Source organism: Odocoileus virginianus, chromosome 7 (assembly GCF_023699985.2).
Source record: "Odocoileus virginianus isolate 20LAN1187 ecotype Illinois chromosome 7, Ovbor_1.2, whole genome shotgun sequence".
NCBI classification, from domain to species: Eukaryota; Metazoa; Chordata; class Mammalia; order Artiodactyla; family Cervidae; genus Odocoileus; species Odocoileus virginianus.
Genome location: NC_069680.1, coordinates 43626813 through 43650488, shown reverse-complemented (window position 1 = coordinate 43650488; position 23676 = coordinate 43626813). Strand labels below are relative to the sequence as shown.

At 41.1% G+C, this 23676-nt stretch overlaps 1 protein-coding gene across 2 annotated transcripts in view; it reads left to right on the top strand.

Annotated features, from left to right (window-relative positions):
* The window catches only part of ANKRD22 (ankyrin repeat domain 22), a 50010-nt gene that overhangs the window by 1934 nt on the left and 24400 nt on the right, over positions 1 to 23676 (top strand). Inside the window, exon 1 of one of the 2 annotated variants that reach the window (XM_020895832.2) lies at positions 3662 to 4188. The exons of the other annotated variant lie outside the window; for it this stretch is intronic. The gene's annotated coding sequence lies outside the window, so the exon portion shown is untranslated. Of the gene's footprint in view, positions 1 to 3661; positions 4189 to 23676 lie in introns of those variants that run through there. 2 annotated transcript variants of the gene reach the window in all.

Here is a 23676-nt window from a genome sequence, read left to right as displayed (position 1 = left end):
TACCCCACCTCATTGCCAATGAGGATATGGTAGACAGTTGAGTGTGTAGTCCTCAACTAGATAATCTCCTGATGCTCAGTCATGTCCAACTCTTTGGGACCCCGTGGGCTATAGCCCTCCAGGCTTTTCTGTCCATGGGGATTCTCCAGGCAAGAATACAAGTGGGTTGCCATGCCCTCTTCCAGGGGGTCTTCCCAACCCAGGGATCAAACTTTTAAAAATTAACTCTATTTTGGCTGTTCTGAGCCTGCGTTGCTGCAGGGGCTCTTCTCTGGCAAGTGAGGGCTACTTAGTTGCCATATTTGGGTTTCTCTTGTTGCAGAGCATGGGTTCTAGAATACAGGCTCAAGAGCTGGGCTTAATTGCTTTGAGGATATGGTATCTTCTTGGACCAGGGATTGAACCCATGTCTCCTGCATTGACAGGTGTATTCTTTACCACTAACAAATCAGGGATGCCCTACAGCTTCTATCTTAGAGAATTTTAAAGTGTTCTATAATTTTTCTTCCACCTGTAGAGATTCTATTTCAATATTAATCCCTTTAAAAGATAGGATTTTTCACCTTTATCCATTATACTAACAAAGATTGTGTATAAAAAAGTTGACCTCGATGCTAGTAAGGATGCAATAAAATGAGCCCCCTCATCTGGTGGTGCAATTTGGATATACTTCCAGGGATGGAATTTATCAGTATGTTAATTTATTTAACAGAAGCTATAAAATACACACATCTCTTTGCCCAAAGTAATTCCACTTCTGGGAAGCAATTTATCCTAAGGAAATCTGAAGTGAGTAAGATTTTTTCCACTGAGATATTTATCACCAACTTTGGACTTTGAAGTTATGTTTATTGTGAAGCTGCTTAAAATACAATGTTAAATAAATAGGAATGGTACAAAACTGCATATATGTATATATATATATAATCTCAAGTAAAATACAGAGGGAAAACACATAAGATAATTTATTAAAATTACCCCCTGGAGATTAGTTATTGGCAATTTTAACTGCCTTCTTTATACATTACTATAATTTAAATTTCCTGTAAAGGACATGATTTTGTCTTATTCAGGGAAAAGAAATATTAAATAAAAATAAACAGTATTGTAATCAGAAAAATAGTAATGTTTTATCTGTCACAGTGGGCTTCCCTGGTGGCTCAGTGGTAAAGAATCAGCCTGCCAATGCAGGAGATAAGGGTTTGATTCCTGGGTCAGGAGGATCCCCTGGAGAAAGAAGTGGCAACCCACTCCAGTATTCTTGCCTGGGAAATCCCATAGACAGAGGAGCCTGATGGTCTATAGTCCATGGGGTCACAAAAGCATTGGACACAACTTAAGGACTAAAACAACAATAATCTATTACTGTGCCTCATTCGTAATAGTTACATTACAAATGTTTGAGAAAAATCTAAAGATAGGAATAAAGCAGGGAGGGAGGAAGGAAGGAAGGTCACACTATTTCACAAAATGAATTAAGGGATAGTGTTTCCCCTGTCATTTGCTTAGTTGATGGTACATATAGAAACTGGAATGCCATTCTAAATTGCTTTATTAAGTAATGCTGCATTTGAGTATTTCCCAACTGTCATAAGTGGCAAAACAGTAATACCTTTCTCACTGGATGAGTAATAGGGAGATTTTTTTTCCTGTTCCACAACATCAGTGATAAGTCTGTTCAGAGATGTTGGATGAGCACAAAGTGTTGGTGTGTAAGACGAAGAGGCAACTTCTTGCCTCTGATTGGCCTTCACCTGGCGGCTTGCCAACTCTCCTTGGGGCACCCAAAAGTCCACGAGTTTGGAGCAGTCTTTGTTCTCCCCATCAGTCAACCTCCTAATAGAATCTTATTTGCTGGAACTGACAACACTTGCATCTTGGAAATAAAGCTATGGGACAAACCTAGACAGTGTATTAAAAAGAGAGAGACATCACTTTGTCCACAAAGGTCTGTATGGTCAAAGCTATGGTTTTTTCCAGTAGTCATGTAAGGATGTGAGAACTGGACAGTAAAAAAAAAAAACACTGTGCCCAAATTGATGCTTTCAAAGTGTGGTGCTGGAGAAGACTTTGGAGAGTCCCTTGGACAGCAAGGAGATCAGTCAATCCTAAAGGAGATCAACCCTGAATATTCACTGGAAGGACTGATGCTAAAGCTGAAGCGACAATACTTTGGCCATCTGATGCAAAGAGCCGACTCATTGGAAAAGACCCTGATGCTGGGAAAGATTGAAGGCAAGGGGAAAAAGAGGCAGCAGAGGATGAGATGGTTAGATAGTGTCACCGACTCAATGACATGAATTTGAGTAAAAATTAGGGAGATAGTGAAGGACAGAGGAGCCTGGCATGGTGCAGTCCATGGGTTCTCAAAGGGTTGGCCACAACTTAGAGTCTGAACAGCAACAATAGTGCAAAGAGAAAGTGGGCAGGGTTGAGTTTGCATTGATTAAGAAACTGAAATTGCATTTGTGCATTCCCCAAATTGTTTGGTGTGTGCACATAAAATGATGGTCCTTGGAATGCTTCCCTGGAGGCTCAGATGATAAAGAAACTGCCTGTAGTGCAAGAGACCTGGGTTTGATCCCTGGGAGGGGAAGATTGCCTGGAGAAGAGAATGGCAACCCACTCCAGTATTCTTGAGTGGAGAATTCCATGGACAGAGGAGTTCTCTGTCCGTGAAGAGTCGGTCATGACTGAGCAACTTTCACTTTCTTTACTGGGGGTCCTTCCTGAGACCAGATGAACTGGAATTCTTGTTCTTTGTTTCACAGATTTAATATTTCCTGACTCTGGATCATCTTTAAAATCAAGGGGGAAAAGTGAATGAAAATGACCAACTCATTCTACTGGAAGAAAAACTCATCTCATAGATTGTGTATTTAAAATCATGTACTTTAGAAATTATTATATTCTTAAAAACATTTGTTCTTAAAATTCTGGGGTTTGCTGTTGTTTATCCTAATGGTTCTCAAAATATGGAAGTGACCCTTGAAATCTTTTCAGACAGTCAAAACTATTCAGTCTGTTCAGCAAGGTCAAAACTATTTTCATGAAAACATAAATCCATGATTTGACATTTTTGTCCTCAGTCTCTTATGAGTTTGTAGTGAAGTTTTCCAAAGCTGCATGGATGATGTCTCCACAGCTAGAGTGCAGACACAGGTGTGAGAATCCAGTCATGTCCTATGAAGCCAGATGCTGAAAGAGATTTGTAATAATACAAAATAAGGCCAGTTTTCTTACTAATTTGCATTATATTTGGTGAAAATACCATTATATTGTAATGAAAGTGAGTTGTTTGGTTTAACATGAAATCCGTTTATTATTTTTATTACATTGATAAATATTTTAAATGGCTCTGTATTATTTTCTAGTATAGTAAAAAATGGATAGATGTAACTCACATAAATAAAAGCTCTCTCAAGTCCTCAGTAATTTTGAAGGTTGTTTTAAGACAGTATAGATGTACACTTAAAACTAACACAACATTGTAAATCAACTATACTTCAATAAAAAAAGAAGAAGTTTGTATAGATTCCTGAGGCTGAAAAGTTTGCAAACCAATGATCTGTGACATTAAGGAGTTATTAATACTAAGGGGCTTGTTATTATCTGAATAGGGGCTTCCCAGGTGGCTCAGTGGTAAAGAATCTGCCTATTGATGCATGAGACACAGGAGACACAGATTCGATTCCTAGGTCAGGAAGATCCCCTGGACTAGGAAATGGCAAGCCACTCCAGTATTCTTGCCTGGAAAATTTCATGGACAGAGGAGCCTGGCAGGCTACAGTCTATGGGGTCACAAAGAGTTGGCAAGACTGAGAACACACACTACCACCCAAGCTCTGAATAATCTATTTTCCCCTCAAACTTCATTGAGGGAATATATCATAACTATGGCAACTAGCCTGTGACAGTAAACGCAGGAAACAGTTGCTTCAAAAATGGAAACTGCCGGCACATTTGGCTTTTTCCACTCCTGAGATTTATTTTGGCGCTGTCTTCCTGTTAGTTACTTAGGCTTCAGAGAATTCTGTGCCCATTATGTTCTCATCGCCAGTATACTGGATACTCAATGAGGTTTCAGAATTCCTGGAAACTTGTCCTCTCCTACAAACTGCCCTGAGTCTCATCCTTCTGAGCCTAATTTTTCCTGCAGAACATGGGAATGATGGCCATGTTACAAAGGTAGTTGTGAAGCTCTTAATGCAGTTATGAAACTGATAAATATGAAAATATTTTGGAAATACAATGAGCTTTATAGATAGAAGGCTTACTACTATTTAACATTTTGACATCCAGACATTTGATGAAAATGTAAATTCTCTCTTCAACTGGTATTATTTCATCTCTTGGATTTAGGTACATAAGATGGTGATAAATGTGGATAAATAGAAGTAGTGTTTGGAATGACAGACTTTTTTCTAAAGACCTTTGTTTGCAGGCTGGCTTACAGACAGACACAAGGGATGTGTTTGGAGGGACAGACAGGTAGAGGGAGAGCAGGAGAGAGGTGGTATTAATAGAAAAGCATCTGACCTCCTGCCCTTACTGTATCCCCCTGCCCTTACAACAGATCCTGTTACAGTTGCATCTCTCCTGGGTCTGCTTCATGTAATAGAAATCCTTCTGTGGTAAGCTTTGACTATTATTTAACAGCTATTCAGTAGGTTCAAGCAGAAAAGCACACAAGATAGCATTGTATTAGTTATTTAAATTTAAAATGTCTTTGGGCAATGGAAGAAGAATATCTTCTGTTTTTGGAAAAATGTGCCCAACTGAAGTTTTGGTTGGAGAGAATAAAACCTTCCTAAAATACAACTCTTAAATGTAATCTATTGCTGTGTGAGCAAAGACATGACCTTTTCCAAGGACAAATGGTAAAAATAGCAGATCTCTAAATATACTTGTGCAGCTGGGCTTAAACTTAAGTCTCATAATGTAGATACATGCTAATGTCTTTGTCTGCTCTGGCTGCTGCAACAAAAGGCCACAGACCGGGGGGCTTAAACTACAGAATTTTTCTCATATTTCTGTACGCTAGCAAGTCCCTATCAAGGTGCTGGCCAACTCGGTTTCTGGTGAGAGCTGTCTTCCTGTCTTGCAAAGACCAACCTTCTCTCTGTGTCCTCACATGGAGGCCCAGGGGAGAAACAGATCTCTCTCTCTCTTCCTCTTATTATGAGGCCACCAATTCTATAGGATTAGCACTCCACCCTTACGACTTTATTTAATCTTGAAAAGAAAGTGAAAGTGTTACTCAGTTCTGTCCAACTCTTTGAGATCCCATGGGTTATAGCCCACCAGCTTCCTCTGACCATGGAATTCTCCAGGCAAGAATACTAGGGTGGGTAGCCATTCCCTTCTCCAGGGGATCTTCCCGACCCAGGGATTGAACCCAGGTCTCCTGTGTTTACCATCTGAGCCATCGGAAAGCCCTTATTTAACCTTTAGTTCAGTTCAGTTGCTCAGTCGTGTCTGACTCTTTGCGACCCCATGGACTGCAGCACGCCAGGCCTCCCTGTCCATCACCAACTCCCGGAGTTTACCCAAACTCATGTCATTTAACCTTAATCACTCCCTAAAAGTCTTGTCTTTAAATATAGTCACTTTGAGTCACATTTGGGGGTACCCACCTGAACTGAACTGAACTGAATTCAGTCCCTAGCAACATATTTGCCATTTGAAGTAGGTATTCGATACAAAATAGACCTTGAATGAAACCACATGGTTTCATACAAGCCTCTTAGGAACTACAGAATTCTTCTACCCCAGGCCACAAAATACTCATGACTTTCGTTGTTATGCACTTACTTATTCAGTTTCCCTGAATAAATGTCAAACTTTGTCATCATAGGTCACTCTGTCATAATGCGTTATGTTTTCAAATTCAAATAAATACAGAGTCTGCCCTCCAAAAAGAGAAGGGGGAAATTCTAAGAGGTTATTGTTATTCCCTGTCTTTGACGTAATCATTTTTTTTTAAATCAGAAAGATTTTGTTATCATTTTTTGAGGTGGAAAATAAGGTATATTTTCCTGAAAAAGCAGAATTTTCGCGTTTGAGAATCAGAAGTTACCACAGATGTCATCTAGCCCAACTTCCTTACTTCACAGAGGAGGAAACAGATCTTGAAAGTGCAATGACTTGTCAAGGTCACTGTCGGCTGTACCACAGTTTAATCTTGAATCTGTTCCACTACAGCCAGGAAACATGGTTAGCTCACCACTCACTAGTATTAGGTTTTACTTTTACTGATTGTACATTACTTTCCCAGGCAGGATATTAATTGGTTGGTTCTCTTAACCCTGTGAAGCTAAAAGGCTGTATGTGAGGCCAAAAGGTGAAGGATTGTGTTTCTAGAAGGGGTACACAGAAAGGAGTGGAGACGAGAAGACAGCAAATCTGCAAAATGCATGACAGTAAGGGTCAGAGATAAAGTGGAACTCAAGTGCCATATAGACGCAGATGGATGTCTGTTCTGCACGATGAAAGATAAATGAATTTGTGAAATTGGATGTGAAGTGGCAAGATAGTCGAGGACAAAACATGGATGCTTTTAGTCGGACAAATTGTACATCAAAAGCCAGTTGGTTAAAGGACTTCCGTGATGGTCCAGTGTTTAAGACTGTGCTTCCACTGCAAGGAATGAAGGTTTGATCCCTGACTGGGGAAACTAGGATCCTACATGCTGTGTGGTAGCATGACCAAAAATTACAAATAAATCAATCAAAAAACAGTTGATTTATGTAAGCCTCGGTTTATTGATGGGTAAATACAATAAAATTCTTATGAAGACTAAATAAAACCATATTTAGTCTCTTCCTGTGTAAGGCAGGAAGGGATGGAAGGCGGTTTTAGTCTGGACTACAAAAAGAATGGTGCTGTTGTTAGCCTAACAATAAAATAGCCATTTATTTATTTATTACCACAAATGGATCTATTTGGGAACAGCAAAGGAGAGGAAGCTGTACTTTTATAGAGGCGACTAGGACATTGGGAAAGCCTGTTGTAAAAAATAAGTCCTTTGGAGGAAATTGGGAGTTCAAAGTCTAGTAGGTTTTCATTGGCTGAGTTGTGGCAGTCTCTCATTAGTGGAGCTGTTACTAGGTAAGAAGAAAATCTTCCTTCCTCCTGTTGGTGGTGGTGAAGTAGTGTTACTTCCTGCCAGAGGTGCAAGGTTTGTGTTGGAGTCTGTGTTGATGGCAAGTGGTTAATGTGTGAGGGCTCCCCCTGCTGGGCCCCACATCTACTTTTCACACTATTTTTGCTAGGAAAAAAAAAAATCAAGCAATTATATAGGCTATGTGAGATGGTGATATGTTGGCGATGCACTCAGAGCAGCTAAGTGGAAATGCCTAGCAATCCAGAGACTTTAACCTTAAGGTATAGATTTGGAGATTATTTGCTGAATGGTGATCAGAAAATGAATGAAAGCCTAAAGGCTTAATGGGACAGGCCTGAGCATCATGGATGTCCATGTTTGCTGGGCTGAAGAAGGAAGAGGAGCTAGAAAAGAGAGCCAATAAGAGGCAATCTTAGAAGAGAGCCAGGTATAACTGAGTGTGGGAAATGTTAATTGTAAAACCGCTGACTTTTCCTGGCCCATTTGCTTACATCCTCTCACTTTATCCACACAACTCAACAAAGTAGGTCAGATTATCACCTTTATTTTCCTGGTGAGAAAATGGAGTGATGCAACCATGATGAAAGCTGGCATTCTGAACCACAGGGAGCAGAGGATCTCATTAACGGTGGTGGACAGGGTCAAATGCTGCGGGGATGGCAAGAAGAACAAAATCTGAAGGGAGGCAATTGGATTTCCCTGTTTACAAGTCACTGGTCGTAAAGAGTATGCTTTCAGAAGAGGGGTAGCACATCAACCAGGTTATAGGGAAGTGAAAAGAAAGTGTTGGGAAAGAAATGGAAAGCCAACTGTGCACCAGTTACCCGAAAGAAAGGCAAGGACTAGACTGGTAATCAGGGAGTAGTCAGAGTCTAGCCCTGATAGCTTCTTCCTCCAGTCAGGGAAGCAGAGGGAAAGACCGGGTAGCAAAAGGCAGAAAGAAGACTGTGCAATATGAAAAGAGGTAAGGACGACAGCTTCATTTCTTCTTGGGCTTCCCAGGTGGTGCTACTGGTAAAGGATCTGCCTGCCAGAAGACTCAGGAGATGTGGGTTCGATCCCTGACTCAGGAGATCCCCTGGGGAGAGCAGCAACCCACTCCAATATTCCTGCCTGGAGAATCCCATGGACAGAAGAGCCTGGAGGGCTACAGTCCATGGGGTTGCAAAGAGTTGGACATGACTGAAGCAACTTAGCATGCATGCAGTGAAGACTGCAAGATCTTAAAGGATGGAATCAATAATACAAGGAGAGAGGAACTATCTTACCAAATAAAATAATTCAATGGAAATCTGCCTCACAGTAATTACTGACCCCAATTTTAGGTTTCAAGGTGGGATCTTGAAGGAGGTAAGGTTTGAGTGCAAGGCTCTCGGTTCAGCATTTTCCTCTGATCTTGGATCATTAGAACCATGAACACAGGCCATGTCTGCCAAAAGCAAGGTCATTTATGGCAACGATTAAGAGAGAAAGGGCTTTGGAGTCAGACAGACCTGGGTTTAAATCTTAGTACTGCCACTTTGCAGCTGTGTGACCTTTGAGCCAGTGAATTAACTTCTCTGAATGTTAGTTTGCTGCTGCTACTGCTGCTAAGTCGCTTCAGTCATGTCCGACTCTGTGCGACCCCATAGAACACTGGAATGGGTGTTAGTTTACTTGTCTATAAAACAGGGATAATAATTTACTTCAAAGGAAGTTTATAACTATGCACTGAGCTATTATAGTAAGTGCTTAGCACAGTGATCAGCACCCTGTGGGCACTCAAAAACTAGTCACCATTACAGTTAGTGGTGAAAAACAAGTCCCTGGTTGGCAGGTCAGTCAGATGGGCAGAGTCAGATGAAGAGACTTTTCTGAGCCATCCTGCAAGTTCTTTAGGCGCAAAATGGGATCAAACCAGTCAATCCTAAAGGAAATCAACCCTGAATATTCATTGGAAGGACTGATGCTGAAGTGGAAGCTCCAATACTTTGGCCACCTTGTGCGAAGAGCCACCTCATTGGAAAAATTGAGGGCAGGAGGAGAAGGGGATGATAGAGGATGAGATGGTTGGATGGTATCATTGACTCAATGGACAGGAGTTCGAGCAAACTCCAAGGAGATAGTAGGGACAGAGAAGCCTGGCGTGTGGCAGTCCATGGGGGTCACAAAGAGATATAACTAAGAAACTGAACAACAACAACGAAAGTGTGTATATGGGGTAGGGGTAGGGGGCAGGGGGTGCAGAGTCTGTCTATGTACTTACAGGCTATTTAGTATGCAAATAGCCAAGCTTACTTTTCTGGAAAATGATGTGTTCTACTTGGAAGCATTTGGATACTCTTTTAGCCTTGACAAAAGTGAAAGTGAAATTATTCAGTTGCAATCCCTTGGACTGTAGCCTAGCAGGCTCCTCTGTCCATGGAATTTTCCAGGCGAGAGTACTGGAGCAGGTTGCCATTTCCTTCTCCAGGGTATCTTTCTGACCCAAGGATTGAACCCATTTCTCCCGCATCGCAGACAGATGCTTTACTGTCTGACTCACCACGGAAGCCCTATATCAGAGCCAAAAAGATACACTTGCAATGCAGGCTAGACGAAGGAGACAAATTCATCTGTCAGCAGATACTTCATTAATATCTGATTTAACTTGATTAAAATCGGTATTGACTTAGCCTAAGGAAGCTATAGCAATAGAAATAACTTACTCTAGCATCATGTCAGTGCCTAGAGAATGACTTGAATTCTGGGAAGCTCTTGGGTGATGGGGGATGGATTCATAAGTGATTTTAAGCTTCTTCATTTTTTGCAGTTTTTCTCATTGTGTGATTTTTCTATTTTTTCAATATTTCTGCAAAGAACACCTATTACTTTTATAATAGTAAAACTTTTAAAAGTTGTAGAAGAAATACATGTCTTTCACTAAACACTTCTGTCTGAAAAGCCAGTTTGAAAGGGCATCTGGCCACTGTGTTCAAGATGGTTTGGAAGGACTTCCCTGGGGGTCCAGTGGTTAGGACTTGGTGATTTCACCGATGGGGCCAGGTTCAATCCCTGGTTGGAGAATTAAGGTCCTGCATGCTGTGTGAAGTGGCCAAAAAAAGGCATTTAAAATTAAGTAGTAAAGGAGAAGATGACTTCTAAGGCTCTTCTCACTCTATCAGTCCATTATTCTTTAAGAGTTTTATGCGATATTTAACTAACTTGAAATGTTGTTCAGTTGCTTAGCGGTGTCCGACTCTGTGACCCCATGGACTGCAGCACGTCAGGCTTCCCGGTCCTTCACTGTCTCCCTGAGTTTGCTCAAATTCATGTCCCTTGAGTTGATGATGCCATCCAAGTCATCTCATCTTCTATTGCCCCCTTCTCTTCTCCTCAACCATTCCCAGCATTGGGGTCTTTTCCAATGAGTTGGCTCTTCGCATCAAGTGGCCAAAGCATTGGAGTTTCAGCTTCAGCATCAGTCCTTCCAATGAATATACAGGGTTGATTTCCTTTAGGATTGACTGGTTTGACCTCCTTGCTATTCCACGGACCCTCAAGAGTGTTCTCCACAACCACAGTTCGAAAGCAGCAAATGGTGCCCAGCCTTCTTTATGGTTTAGCTTTCACATCTATACATGACTACTGGAAAAATCATAGCTTGAAATGTAGAGTTGGAGCTTAATCAAAGTAGCTACTCTTAGAGGGAAGATGATGCAATATACGCAATCTACCTTAGAAAACTGTTAGAAAAGTATTTTTCACTATCAAGATAACGTCAAAACTTTGGATGACATTTTTAGATAAGAAAATCAATATCAAATTGTGAACTGTTTGAGAAGTTATCCTTTAAGCATAAGTTTTTTTTTTTTTTTTATTCTCAGCAATGATAGTATATGCTAATGGAGAAATAGTAAAACTAAGGCTATTATTCAACAGTCAATGAACAAAAGTTACATCTTGTAAGAACCATGAAACACAATCCTAGGGAGTGTTGTTGTGGAGTAAGATAACAACAAATGAAAAAATTCATCAGTGGTCCTCATGAAGCTGAATTTCTTTGTATTCTAGAGTAAGACAAAATCTCGAGGGTTCTAGCAACCTGGAGGCCAGAGATCCAACACCTTCAGAAACTGAATTATCTGGGAATTTTACCTCAGGTTCCTGGACCCAGAAGAGACCTTATACCTGCTTTGGGGGATGATTTACCCAACATCTAAGAGACTAAATGAACCAACCAAAAGAAAGGACTAGAAATGTGATACATAGGCACTTTGTCACCACTTCTTTAAGATATCAGGAAGGATTGATAGACATGTCAGTGAGGATTTAATATCTCATAAAGGACTGATAGAAGAAATCAAGCAGAAAATATTGACTGGAGTTCATTAACTCCGGGTGGGTCCACGAATCAGATTTGGAGACATTGCAACCAGGGCCAGTGCCGAGAATAACGCTACAAGACTGATCTGGTGAACGCACCGCTGGTACTATTGTTCAGCTGAGTCACTGCAATTAGCGCCTCCAAACTCATCAACACTAGTCACTGAACCTTGTGTTAAGAGACATTTCTTCATTGGTGTCTTGCATTTCTGCATGTCTTGCAATCAGGGGCACTGATTGCCTTCATTTCCGTCTACTTCTCATGGACAGTGCCTCAGCAGAAGCCTTAGAAGATAGAGATAGTATTACCCTCCAGAGCAAAGAATAGACATGCTTATGGCCCATGATAAAAGATCCAGGTTTGTTCCCTGTAACACAGCCCCTGTGTGTTCAGGTATCTATCTGGTTCATCCATATTGTTCCCATGAAAATTAGGATCAAGGGCAACCAACTAGTGCATATGCTAATATTCGTCCAGCTTGATATGCCATGATTAATAGAGTTCTTTATCTTTGATCCAACCATTTTGTGTCTTCTAGGAGTAGCATCAATCCAACTGTGTCATGTGAACCTATTAGCTTCAAGCAGAGCAAAACCTTATACCCATCAGATTTTGCACATTGCTACTAGAATGACTCCCACTGATGATGAAGAAAACCTGAGGTTTTCACTAGGACGGAAATGGAAATCTCAGCCTTTTTTCTCTTTTGAACTTCCAATTCTAAGTTCTGATGACAGTTGCTTCTAATTTTCAAGTGCCCATGTCTAAGGTGAAAGGAGTCTGGGAAATCCAATATTTGTTTTTATATGGTTTTGAAAGTGAGAAATACTCCAAACATAGCTTTTTTAGAATCACAGGCAATAGTACAGACAAATGTTCACTACGTTAGTAGTCATTCTATATTTCTCAAAGTGATACATAGGAATTCTAAGGACTTCATCAAAAGTTAGATCTAAAGAAGGAGGTCTATAATATTCCTCAGGGAAAGGCCTTAATTTCCGTGGCTCCTGAAGTGAAGTGAACGTCACTCAGTCATGTCTGATTCTTTGAGATCTCATGGACTATTCAGTCCATGGGATTCGCTAGGCCAGAATACTGGAGTGGGTAGCATTTCCCTTCTCCAGGGGATCTTCCCAACCCAGGGATTAAATCCGGGTCTCCCATATTGCAGGTGGATTCTTCAGCAGCTGAGCCACAAGGACAGCTCCCATGGCTCCTAACCAACAACAACAGAGATGTTTATGCCACTTGGCAAAAAATGCACCAGATGGCACTCTAAGCAGTAAATACATTTCTCTGTGTCTATGTGTGTGAGCTCAGTCATGTGTAACTCTTTGTGACCCCAAGGACTAGCCTGCCTGGCTCCTCTGTCCATTGGATTTCCCAGGCAAGAATACTGGAGTGGGTTGCCATTTTCTACTCCTGGGGATCTTCCCAACCCAGGGATCAAATCTGAGTTTCCTGCATTGCAGGTGGATTCTTTACCCCTGTGCCACCTGGGAAGCCCTAACAATTTTTCTACTTTCTTCTAACTGCACTGGATGATTTGGAGGGGTGGTTTTGCTTTTGTTCATTTGTTTGTTCCATGGCTTGTGGATAGAAAGGCAAGTCAAGGTACACCAGAATCCTTCCAAGAGAAGAAGAAAGATATGGCCAAATTCTAGTTTTCTTTTCATATATTTCAAATAAGATGGTTTCCTATAGAGTCATGGATGATTCAGGGTTAGGATGAGGCAAGTTACAGGTGTCCGAGGCCTGCCAGAACTGTTATCATCACTGGGGTTAACAAGGTGAGGGGCAAGGCTGAAGATGGGATGACTCCCCAAGAGAATGGTGAGCTGGTAAGCATGGGAAAGCAGCACCAGGGGAGAGGGTCCTAGGAAATCATGTTTGTTAAGCCTGCTGGCAGTGGGCTCAGCCCATGGTGAGTGATAAATAAATGAGAGCTCTTACCTTTGATATCAAGGAATGGCTAGGTAGTCACTAAAAATAATATTAAGGACTATTTTATAACATGGAAGGATGTTACTATGTACTGTTGAAGGGCAAACATAAGATGCAAAAAAATCGTGCAAAAAAAAAAAAATCTCATTTTTTTCAAATAACTAGTGTATACATATTCATAGGAAGAAGATTGAAGGGTATATACCCAAAAAACACTTTATTATAAATTGGAACACACAAAATCCCATAACAACTTGAGACTGCATTTCATAGGCTCATAAGACCATTTCATAGGACCTCATAAGGGAGTAGACATAAATCACTGTTTTTTTTTTTTTTCAAACCCTGAAAAGCACCAGGAATAAAATAAACTTGTAGGTCACAGTGTAAAGTAGGCTACAGTCTTCATCTTGGGTTAGAGTAATAAACTCACAACCTGAAGTGTATAGTTTGTATCATACTGTGAAACTGGGTTTACAGCAAAATTAAAAGAGACATATGATTTAAGTCATTCAGCAGATTCTTGAGTCAGTGGAGAAATAATGGAAAATTTGCAGAAGTAAGTAGCTGTATCTTGAAAGAGCCATCGGTATAACAAGATTTGTCAGTCATATATTTACTTCCTAAGTTTTACTTTCTGTTTTTACTGAGAAACAAAAATAAACTCTCTTGTTTCTCGTTAAAGGGACTCTTGAGAGTCCCTTGGACTGCAAGTAGATCAAACCAGTTAGTTTGGAAATCAGCCTTGAATTAGAAGGACTGATGCTGATGCTGAAGCTCCAATATTTTGGCCACCTGATGTGAAGAGCCAACTGATTGGAAAAGACCCTGATGCTGGGAAAGATTGAAGGCAGGAGGAGAAGGGGATGACAGAGGACGAGATGGTTGGATGGCATCATTGATTCAGTGGACATGAGTTTGAGCAAGCTCCGGGAGATGGTGAAAGACAGGAAACCCTGGTGTGCCACAGTCCATGGGGTTGCAAAGAGTCAGACTTGACTAAGTTGACTAAACAGCAACAAAAATAAACTTGTTTATCTCTTAATAAATTTGAAAAAAATTAGGAAACAAAAATGTCACCATTGCAAAGACTATGGGGTCACAAGCATGGTATTTACTCTTGTGTTTCCATTAAAGCATATTATAATTAATTCTGCAAATACATTGTGAAAAATGACAGAGTAGAACACACCATGGAATTAATAACCGCATAAGAGCTAAACCACTAAGTTATCTATTTTAAATCCCCACTTGCAATGCTCAGATTTTAAAAAAATTTTCAGGGCTGGCTGACTCCATTTCCTTCTCTATTACCATAAATTTCTCTATTTCCTGGAAAATTCAAAAGTGATTTCAAATCTGACAAGATTTTTAAAGTCTTGGATTAAAGATCCAGTGTTAGTACAAAACAAGAAGTATAATTGCAATTTGACTTCTGAATCCTGGACTTAATTTTAAGTGAATATTACAAAACAAGAGAGAATTACAGAAAGAGATGTCAGGGCTCGAATGCATGAAAATGAGAAACACATTCTGATTAGCAAAAGTCCTTATTTGATTAGATAGCAGTTCTTAACATTAAAAGGTGCTCAAATGAAAAATAAATGTCCTTCTATTATTTAAAGAAGAAATAACTATACAATCAAGGAATTTGTACAGGTTGTAGACAAGAAAAAAAGACTGTAACAAGGTATCTAAACCCTCTCATTTCTTATGTTAAAAACTATTGATTGATATGCTAATAATTCTCAAAATCTTTATCTCTACAACAGCTTACTCCAAAGTTCTAAAACCATGTAACAAACTTACATGAGTTACACCTGTGTCCCATAATCACAATTTTGCAAAAACTGGAGCAGATCATCTCTCCCTAACCCTTCACTCATCTTACTCCTAGAGTTTTGAATTGCAGTGAAAGGTACCAAAATCTAACATATTTTCTAAATGGGAAACCTGCATGTCACCCTTGATATGCTATTTCCTGTGTATCTTATATCAGACTAAGAATTCATGCTATATTTAGTGTCTAAATATCTCTAGATTATTGTATCAGTCAGGGGGCTCCAGTGGGACAACCACACTAGTTACTTCAAAAGAAAGATTTAATATAAGGAATCAGTTAAGTGGGTATTGGAGGGTTGGAAAAGGAAGGAGGGAACCCTAAGCTAACTGAGAGAGTTCGGGGGCAGCCACTACCTCTTGGATTGGAGGAACAGAGAACACAGGTTGGGATCGTCAGAATTCAGGAACTTGCAGGAAGGACCCTGACATTCTTGGGACCCAGGCATGAAGAGGGGCCATTGGTTGTTGCTGGTCCTACAGGAGCTCAGCAGAGGAGCTGCATCAAGCTGAGAGAGCGAGCTGGTTCTGGTACCACCGAAGGGTGTGATTAGGTTGGTTCAGGGAGTGTGGAAGGAAGCTGGACCAATGGCTATTCCTAGAGTGAAAGGCTGTCCTGGGCTTACGCTGGTAGGAGCAGCAAACGCGGAGGAATGAGTGAATCTCTTTCTCCCTCATTAGCCATGGAGTCTCCCTTGAGAATTCCCTATTGGGAGAACCCAACACGAAGCCAACGGAGAGAAAAGAAATGGTAGTTTACAGGGTTCCGATGTCAGCATCACAGGCTAAAACAGAAAGAACTGTGTTTGGTGCCAGGAGATAGTAACCATCAAATGACAAAAATAAAACAGTTCAGTATGATGTCCTTTGTTTAAGGGAAGGCAATCTGTGGATTGGAGGAGGAGAGTGGTTCAGAAGCAGTGGAGTACTCTGCCTGAGGGATGTTTGGGCAGGAGTGAGTTTTATAGGTTGTTAGGAGCAGCGACACAGAAATAGGGCATTTCTTCATGAGACTGGCAGGTCATTTACGGAATAAGGAAAATGTTTTGACATTTGGCTTAAACAGATTACTCTGGGGTTGCCCATCTGATCTTATTTGTTTATTCATTTATTTGGCTGCACTGAGTCTTAGCTGCAACATGCAGGTTCTTTTTAGTTGTGGAATGCCAACTCTTAATTGCGGCATGGGGGTTCTAGTTCCCTGACCAAGGCTTGAACTCAGGATCCTTGCATTAGGAGCACTGAGTCTTAGCCACTGGACCACCAGGGAAGTCCCTTTGACCTTATTTAGAACAAAGATATGAAAATAGATTCTTGATATTTGAGGACTGGCTGGCTGGAAATACTGTGTTTTTAGTCAATCAGAACACTTAATAAGGACACAAAAGTTAAGTAAGTAAGTTTTGGTCTGTTGTTTGGTCTGTTTGACCTGGCTCCCTGCAGCCTTCAGAGTTCTTCCTTTTCTCTCCAATCCCACTATTGCTCTTCTGCTTTAGGAACTATAATCTCTCAGTTGACCTAATGTGGTATCCTCCTCTCTGGTCTTGCTGTTTTCTCTTTTGGCTACTTCAAATCCAGTCTCTACACAATGGCCAAAGTGATAGCTTCATTATCTAAAGGAACTTCTGATCATGACATTCCTTTACTCAAGTGCCTCCTATGGGAGCCCTTAGACAGTGTGATGAGTCAAGATCTCAGAGGAAGACTCTGAGGTTGGGTGGGCCACACTCCCTAGGTATCTCTGCTGAACTCTCCTGAGGATCAAGTCTTTGGGTTAGACCTTGTAGGAACTTCTTTTTCCTCACAGTAAGGTGCTGGGCAGCTGGAGTTGACTCTATCCACAGCCAGAGGAAAAGGGGGCAACAGAGGATGAGATGGTTGGATGGCATCACTGACTCAGTGGACATGAGTGTGAGCAAACTCTGGGAGATAGTGAAGGACAGCGAAGCCTGGAGTCCTGCAGTCCATGAGGTCACAAAGAGTCAGACACAACTGAGAGACTGAACAACAGCCATATGAAATGGACACTTTTAATTTTAAGCCTGCCAGGGTCTGACTCAAACATTATTTCTTGATAGAAGATGTTCATGTGTGAAAGTTGTTTCATAGAACTTCTTTTTGTTGTTTTTGTCATTATGGATCAGTTTTCCAGAGCGTAAACTCTAAACAGGTTTAAAAAATTATGTTTCTCATATTTCAGTGGGCTTCCCTGGTGGCTGAGCTGGTAAAGAATCCACCTGCAATGTGGGAGACCTGGGTTCGATCCCTGAGTGGGGAGATCCCCCAGAGAGGAGAAAGGCTACCCGCTCCGGTATTCTGGCCTGGAGAATTCCATGGACTGTATATAGTCCATGGGGTTGCAAAGACACAACTGAGTAACTTTCACTTTCAGACCTCATTATGACAGTGTTTCACTGTGAGGGACCCCAGAACATGCTCCCCCTAACTATGCTTCTTTGGCAAATGAATTACTTTATTGAACTAAAGTCCATTGAGAACCAGCAGAGGCAGGGAAAGATTTAAAGGCAAGATACAAAGTTTCTTTTTGTGAAGAAAATTTGTATCTATAAAGGAAAGGGTGGAAGCCCCTGCCTTGGAAGCTGGGAGTCTTAAACACAGGACCACCAGGTAAATCCCTGTTCTCTTATTAATCTATCTTTTCTTAAGGGTCCCTCGGAATTCTTTGGTGACCCAGTGGTTAAGACTTCACTAGTGTTAGGACTTAGTGCTTTCACTGCAGAGGGCATGGATTCAATCCCTAGTGAAGCAACTAAGACTCCATAAGCTCCAAGGCACAGCCAAAGGAAAAACAGATAAGCAGACAAACTTTGCAGTTATGAAGAGTTCCCAGCAAGAACCTAGAAGGGTAGAAGGAAAAAAATTTTTTTCTCTTCTACAATGATACTCCATTCTCACACCACAACTGATCCAGTCCTCTATCTTCACCTTTAATTCTCCTGTTGGCCTAGAAGAGGGTTTCTCTACCTCAACACTATTTGGGGAGGATAATTCTTGGCTGGGAGAGACTGTCCTATTCCAAGATGCTTAGCAGCATCCCTAGAGTCTACCTTCTCGAGACAAGTGGTATGTCCCACATCCCTGGTTGTGGCAACCAAAAATGTCTCCAGATAATGCCAGATGTTTCATTTTGAGTTAAACAGCCATTTCAGTTAAATGACATGATTATTTAGTATAAGCATGTTCCATGCAACATTTTAGAAATTGATCTAAAATTTACATTTAACTGAACATCCTGTATTTTTATGTGCTAGGTCTGGCTGTCTTACCTGGGGAAGAAAATCATCCCTGATCGAGAGTCTCTGGTTCAGAGATTAATGAAAGTGTTTCACCACTTGCAATGAATCAGCTGCTTTTTTATTACTTTGCTTTTAGTGTCCGCATCACTGACTCAGTGGATATGAATTTGAGCAAACTCCGGGGGACAGTGAACAGAGGAGCCTGGTGTGCTGCAGGCCATGGGGGAGCAAAGTGAGATGTGACTTAGCCACTGAACAATACAACAATACCTACATTCAAACATTTCATCTTTCATGATAATAATAAGTGTATCGTGCCTTTAGAAACAGACTGTAGGGCAGGAAAAAGGATTTTCCCTCTACCTTTCTAGATTCTATGGCTGAGAATCCCCCTGTAATAAAGGCAGATTAACAAGAGAAAATTGAGCAGAAGGTTACTAGCATGTATACCTCATGTACACCTAGGAGACAACCAGGAAAACTCTTGGAAATGGCCAAGTCACCACCTTAAAACCATCTTCAGGCAGAAGAAGATGTTGGGGGAGCAGTGGTTATGGGAGGTGATCAAGAAAGCACAGAAAACAAGGGTAATAGTGTTAGGCAGATTTAAGTCATTCCTTTCTCTGTGGATACATTTCTAGAAATTAAGAGTCACCCTTGTCTTTCTGGTGGGGTTTCCCAGGTAGCTCAGTGGTAAAGAATCTGCCTGCGATACAGGAGACACAGTTTGATCCCTGGGTCAGGAATATCCCTTGGAGAAGGAAATGGCTACCCATTCCAGTATTCTTGCCTGGAGAATTCCATGGAGAGGAGCCTGGTGGGCTACAGTCCATGGGGTCGCAGAGTCAGACAGACTTAGCAACGGAGCAGGCACATGCACATTTTCTTCCTGGTACAGTGAAGGAGATATTTCTACAAATGGACACTTTCATTATAAATTGTAAATCTCCCTCACAAAAGAGTAAATTCTCCTGCTTTCAGAGATTCTCCTGTGAATGTGCAGTTTGAATAATAATCAATTGAAAATAATCCTTATGTCAAAAAGGCCTATTTTAGGATGACATATTCTGCTACTGTTTATCAGGAAGGAAAAAAAATTCTCTACCCTTTTAGGTTCTTCTGGCTGGCCTAAAAATTTAATTGACAAGAAACAGATTAACAGGAAAAGATCAGATTTAATTTTGTACACACTGGAACTGCACATACATGAGAAGTTCAAAGAAAAGTAAATGAGGTATATATGCCATCCCGAGCTAAGGAATGGGACAGAGGCCTTGGGCTTCAAAGAACAGGAAATTCATTTGCAAGATAATAAGAGGACATGTTTGGTAATTAAATATTTGCCCTGCAGTATTAAATGGGTCACTTAGATAAAATTTATCTCCAGTAGCAAGGCTTTTTTGGGAAAAACTCCAAACTTAAGTTCTTTTGGGTAGTTAGTTCAGTTCAGTTCATTCACGTCCGACTCTTTGCAACCCCATGGACTGCAGCATGCCAGACCTCCCTGTCCATCATCAACTCCCAGAGTTTACTCAAACTCATGTCCATAGAGTCGGTGATACCATCCAACCATCTCATCCTCTGTCATCCCCTTCTCCTCCTGCCTTCAATCTTTCCCAGCATCAGGGTCTTTTCCAATGAGTCAGTTCTTCACATCAGGTGGCCAAAGTATTGGAGTTTCAGCTTCAACATCAGTCCTTCCAATGAATATTCAGGACTGATTTCCTTTAGGATGGACTGGTTGGATCTCTTTGCTGTCCAAGGGACTCTCAAGAGTCTTCTCCAACACCACAGTTCAAAAGCATCAATTCTTCGGCCCTCAGTTTTCTTTATAGTCCAACTCTCACATCCATACATGACTACTGTGAAAAACCATAGCCTTGACTAGATGGACCTTTGTTGGGAAAGTAATGTCTCTGCTTTTTAATATGCTGTCTAGGTTGGTCATAACTTTTCTTCCAAGGAGCCAGTGTCTTTTAATTTTATGGCTGCAGTGATTTTGGAGCCCCCCAAAATAAAGTGTCTCACTGTTTTCACTTTTTCCCCATCTATTTGCCATGAAGTGATGGGACTGGATGCCATGATCTTAGTTTTCTGAAAGTTGAGTTTTAAGTAAACTTTTTCCCTCTCCTCTTTCACTTTCATCTAGAGGCTCTTTAGTTCTTCTTCACTTTCTGCTGTAAGGGTGGTGTCCTCTGCATATCTGAGGTTATTGATATTTCTCCCGACAATCTTGATTCCCAACTTGTGCTGCATCCAGTTCAGCATTTCTCATGATGTACTCTGAATATAAGCTAAATAAGCAGGGTGACACTATTCAGTCTTGACGTACTCCTTTCCCGATTTGGAACCAGTCTGTTGTTCCATGTCCAGTTCTGTTGCTTCTTGATCTGCATACAGATTTCTCAGGAGGCAGGTCAGGTGGTTTGGTACGCCCATCTCTTGAAGAATTTTCCCCAGTTTGTTGAGATTCACAGAGTCAAAGGCTTTCTTATAGTCAATAAAGCAGAAGTAGATGTTTTTCTGGAACTCTCTTGCTTTTCCGATGATCCAATGGATGCTGGCAATTTGATCTCTTGTTTCTCTGCCTTTTCTAAATCCAGCTTGAACATCTGGAAGTTCACAGTTCATGTACTCTTGATGCTTGGCTTGGAGAATTTTGAGCATTACTTTGCTAGCATGTGAGATGAGTGCAATTGTGCAATAGTTTGAGCATTTTTGTCATTCCCTTTCTTTGGGATTGAAATGAAAACTGAACTTTTCCAGTCCTGTGGCCACTGCTGAGTTTTCCAAATTTGCTGGCATATTGAGTGCAGCACTTTCAGAGCATCATCTTTGAGGAGTTGAAATAACTCAACTGGAATTCCATTACCACCTCTAGCTTTATTCATAGTGATGCTTCCTAAGGCCCACTTGACTTTGCATTCCAGGATGTCTGGCTCTAGATGAGTGATCACACCATCATATTCTTACCACCTCTTCTTAATATCTTCTGCTTTTGTTAGGTCCATACCATTTCTGTCCTTTATTGTGCCCATCTTTGCATGAAAAATTCCGTTGGTATCTCTAGTTTTCTTGAAGCGATCTCTAGTCTTTCCCATTCTGTTGTTTTCCTCTGTTTCTTTGCATTGATCACTAATAAAGGCTTTCTTATCTCTCCTTGCTATTCTTTGGAACTCTGCATTCAGATGGGAATATCTTTCCTTTTCTCCTTTGTCTTTTGCTTCTCTTCTTCTCATAGCTATTTGTAGGGCCTCCTCAGACAATCATTTTGCCTTTTTGCATTTCTTTTTCTTGTGGATGGTCTTGATCCCTGCCTCCTGTACAATGTCATGAACCTCTGTCCATAGTTCTTCAGGCACTCTATCAGATCTGATCCCTTGAATTCATTTGTCATTTCCACTGGATAATCATAAGGTATTTGATTTAGGTCATATCTGAATGGTCTAGTGATTTTCCTACTTTCTTCAATTTAAGTCTGAATTTGGCAATAAGGAGATCATGATCTGAGCCTCAGTCAGCTCTGGGTCTTGCTTTTGCTGACTGTATGGAGCTTCTCCATCTTTGGCTGCAAAGAATAAAATCAATCTGGGTAGTTAAGGGAGGGGAAATGGATTCTCTTGAACGCACTGGGTCTCTATTGCCTTTAGTTCCAAGTAATCTTCATGTCAACATGGCACATTTGGGTAAGCTTGTTTCAAACTCTGACACCTTCAAGATGCAGTCAAGAGAGAGATAGATTCCAGTTAGAGGAGTTATGGTCCTGTTAGGAAATTAAAGAAGACTTTTCAGTTCAGTTAGGGTGCAAAGACCTTGGAGAAACCAGCAGCAACCTTAGCATAGAGGTAGTGAAAGTGAAGAGTTCTGTTAAATAAGTTAGTTAGAGGAAATTACAAAGGAAGCTAAAAAGGGTAACAGAAGATTTACACAAGATACTGAAGTACTCCCTGGAAATAGCATTAATGTTTAGGTCAATGGGAAAGAACCTGAATGCGTTAAGAATAAAGAAATGCAAAATCAAACTAAGCCAAAGAGGAAGTCAGCTGCAATCTCACTGGGTATTGCAGACTTCTGTCTCCAAGTCTCCAACAGAAGTATTAGCTAATTCTTAACATTACTGGGGGGTTGGCTCCAAAGCCAAGTCATAGTAGTGTATAATTCTCATTATAACAACAATAAGACTAGCCCACTGCATCCATCAGTGGAGTAGAAAGAATTTCCCTGGGGAGGAAAAGAAATTCAAGAGCTCAGGTCTTGAATCCTAGCTCCTTAATCTTGACCAGAAAGAACCTCAGTTGATTAGAGTCCTATCCATTTGCTTGGGATGACTGAACTCTTTTCTCATAAGTGTGTGTTTTAATTCTGGGAATGTTTAGCACTTTGCTGTGATTGTGTTAAGTTCAGAAAAAATGTGTGAATATTTTGTATTATATTTGGTACCAAATATAACAACTTCCCTGGTGGCTCAGCTGGAAAAGAATCCACCTGCAATGCGGGAGACCTGTGTTTGATCCCTGGGCTGGGAAGATTCCCTGGAGAAGGGAACTGCTACCCACTCCTATATTTTTGCCTGGAGAATTCCATGGACAGAGGAGGCTCTGAACTGGCAGGCTACAGTTCACGGGGTCACAAAGAGTTGGACATGACTGAGCAACTTGCACTTGCACTTGATATATAAAATGTCTGGGCTTCCTAGGCGCTAGTGGTAAAGAATCCACCTGCCAATGCAGAAGTAAGAGAACTCCATGGGTTTGATCTCTGGGTCGGGAAGATCCCCTGGAGCAGGAAATGGTAACCTGCCCCAGTATTCTTGCCTGGAAAATTCCACTGACAGAGGAGCCTGGCAAACTACAGTCCATGGGTCTGCAGAGAGGCAGCCGTGACTGAGTAACTGACTGTTCATGCACACACACACACACACACACACACACACACACAATGTCAGCAGTGCTTAAGAGATTTGGCATGTTAACCTATTTGGCCATGTGGCCTGGTGATTCCATGCAAAATGTATTGTTGTTGTTCAGTCACTCAGTTGTGTCTGACTGTTTGCGACTCCATGGACTGCAGCACACCAGGTTTCCCTGTTTTTCATCGACTCCCAGAGTTTGCTCAAACTCATGTCCATTGAGTCTGTGATGCTGACCAACCATCTCATCCTCTAT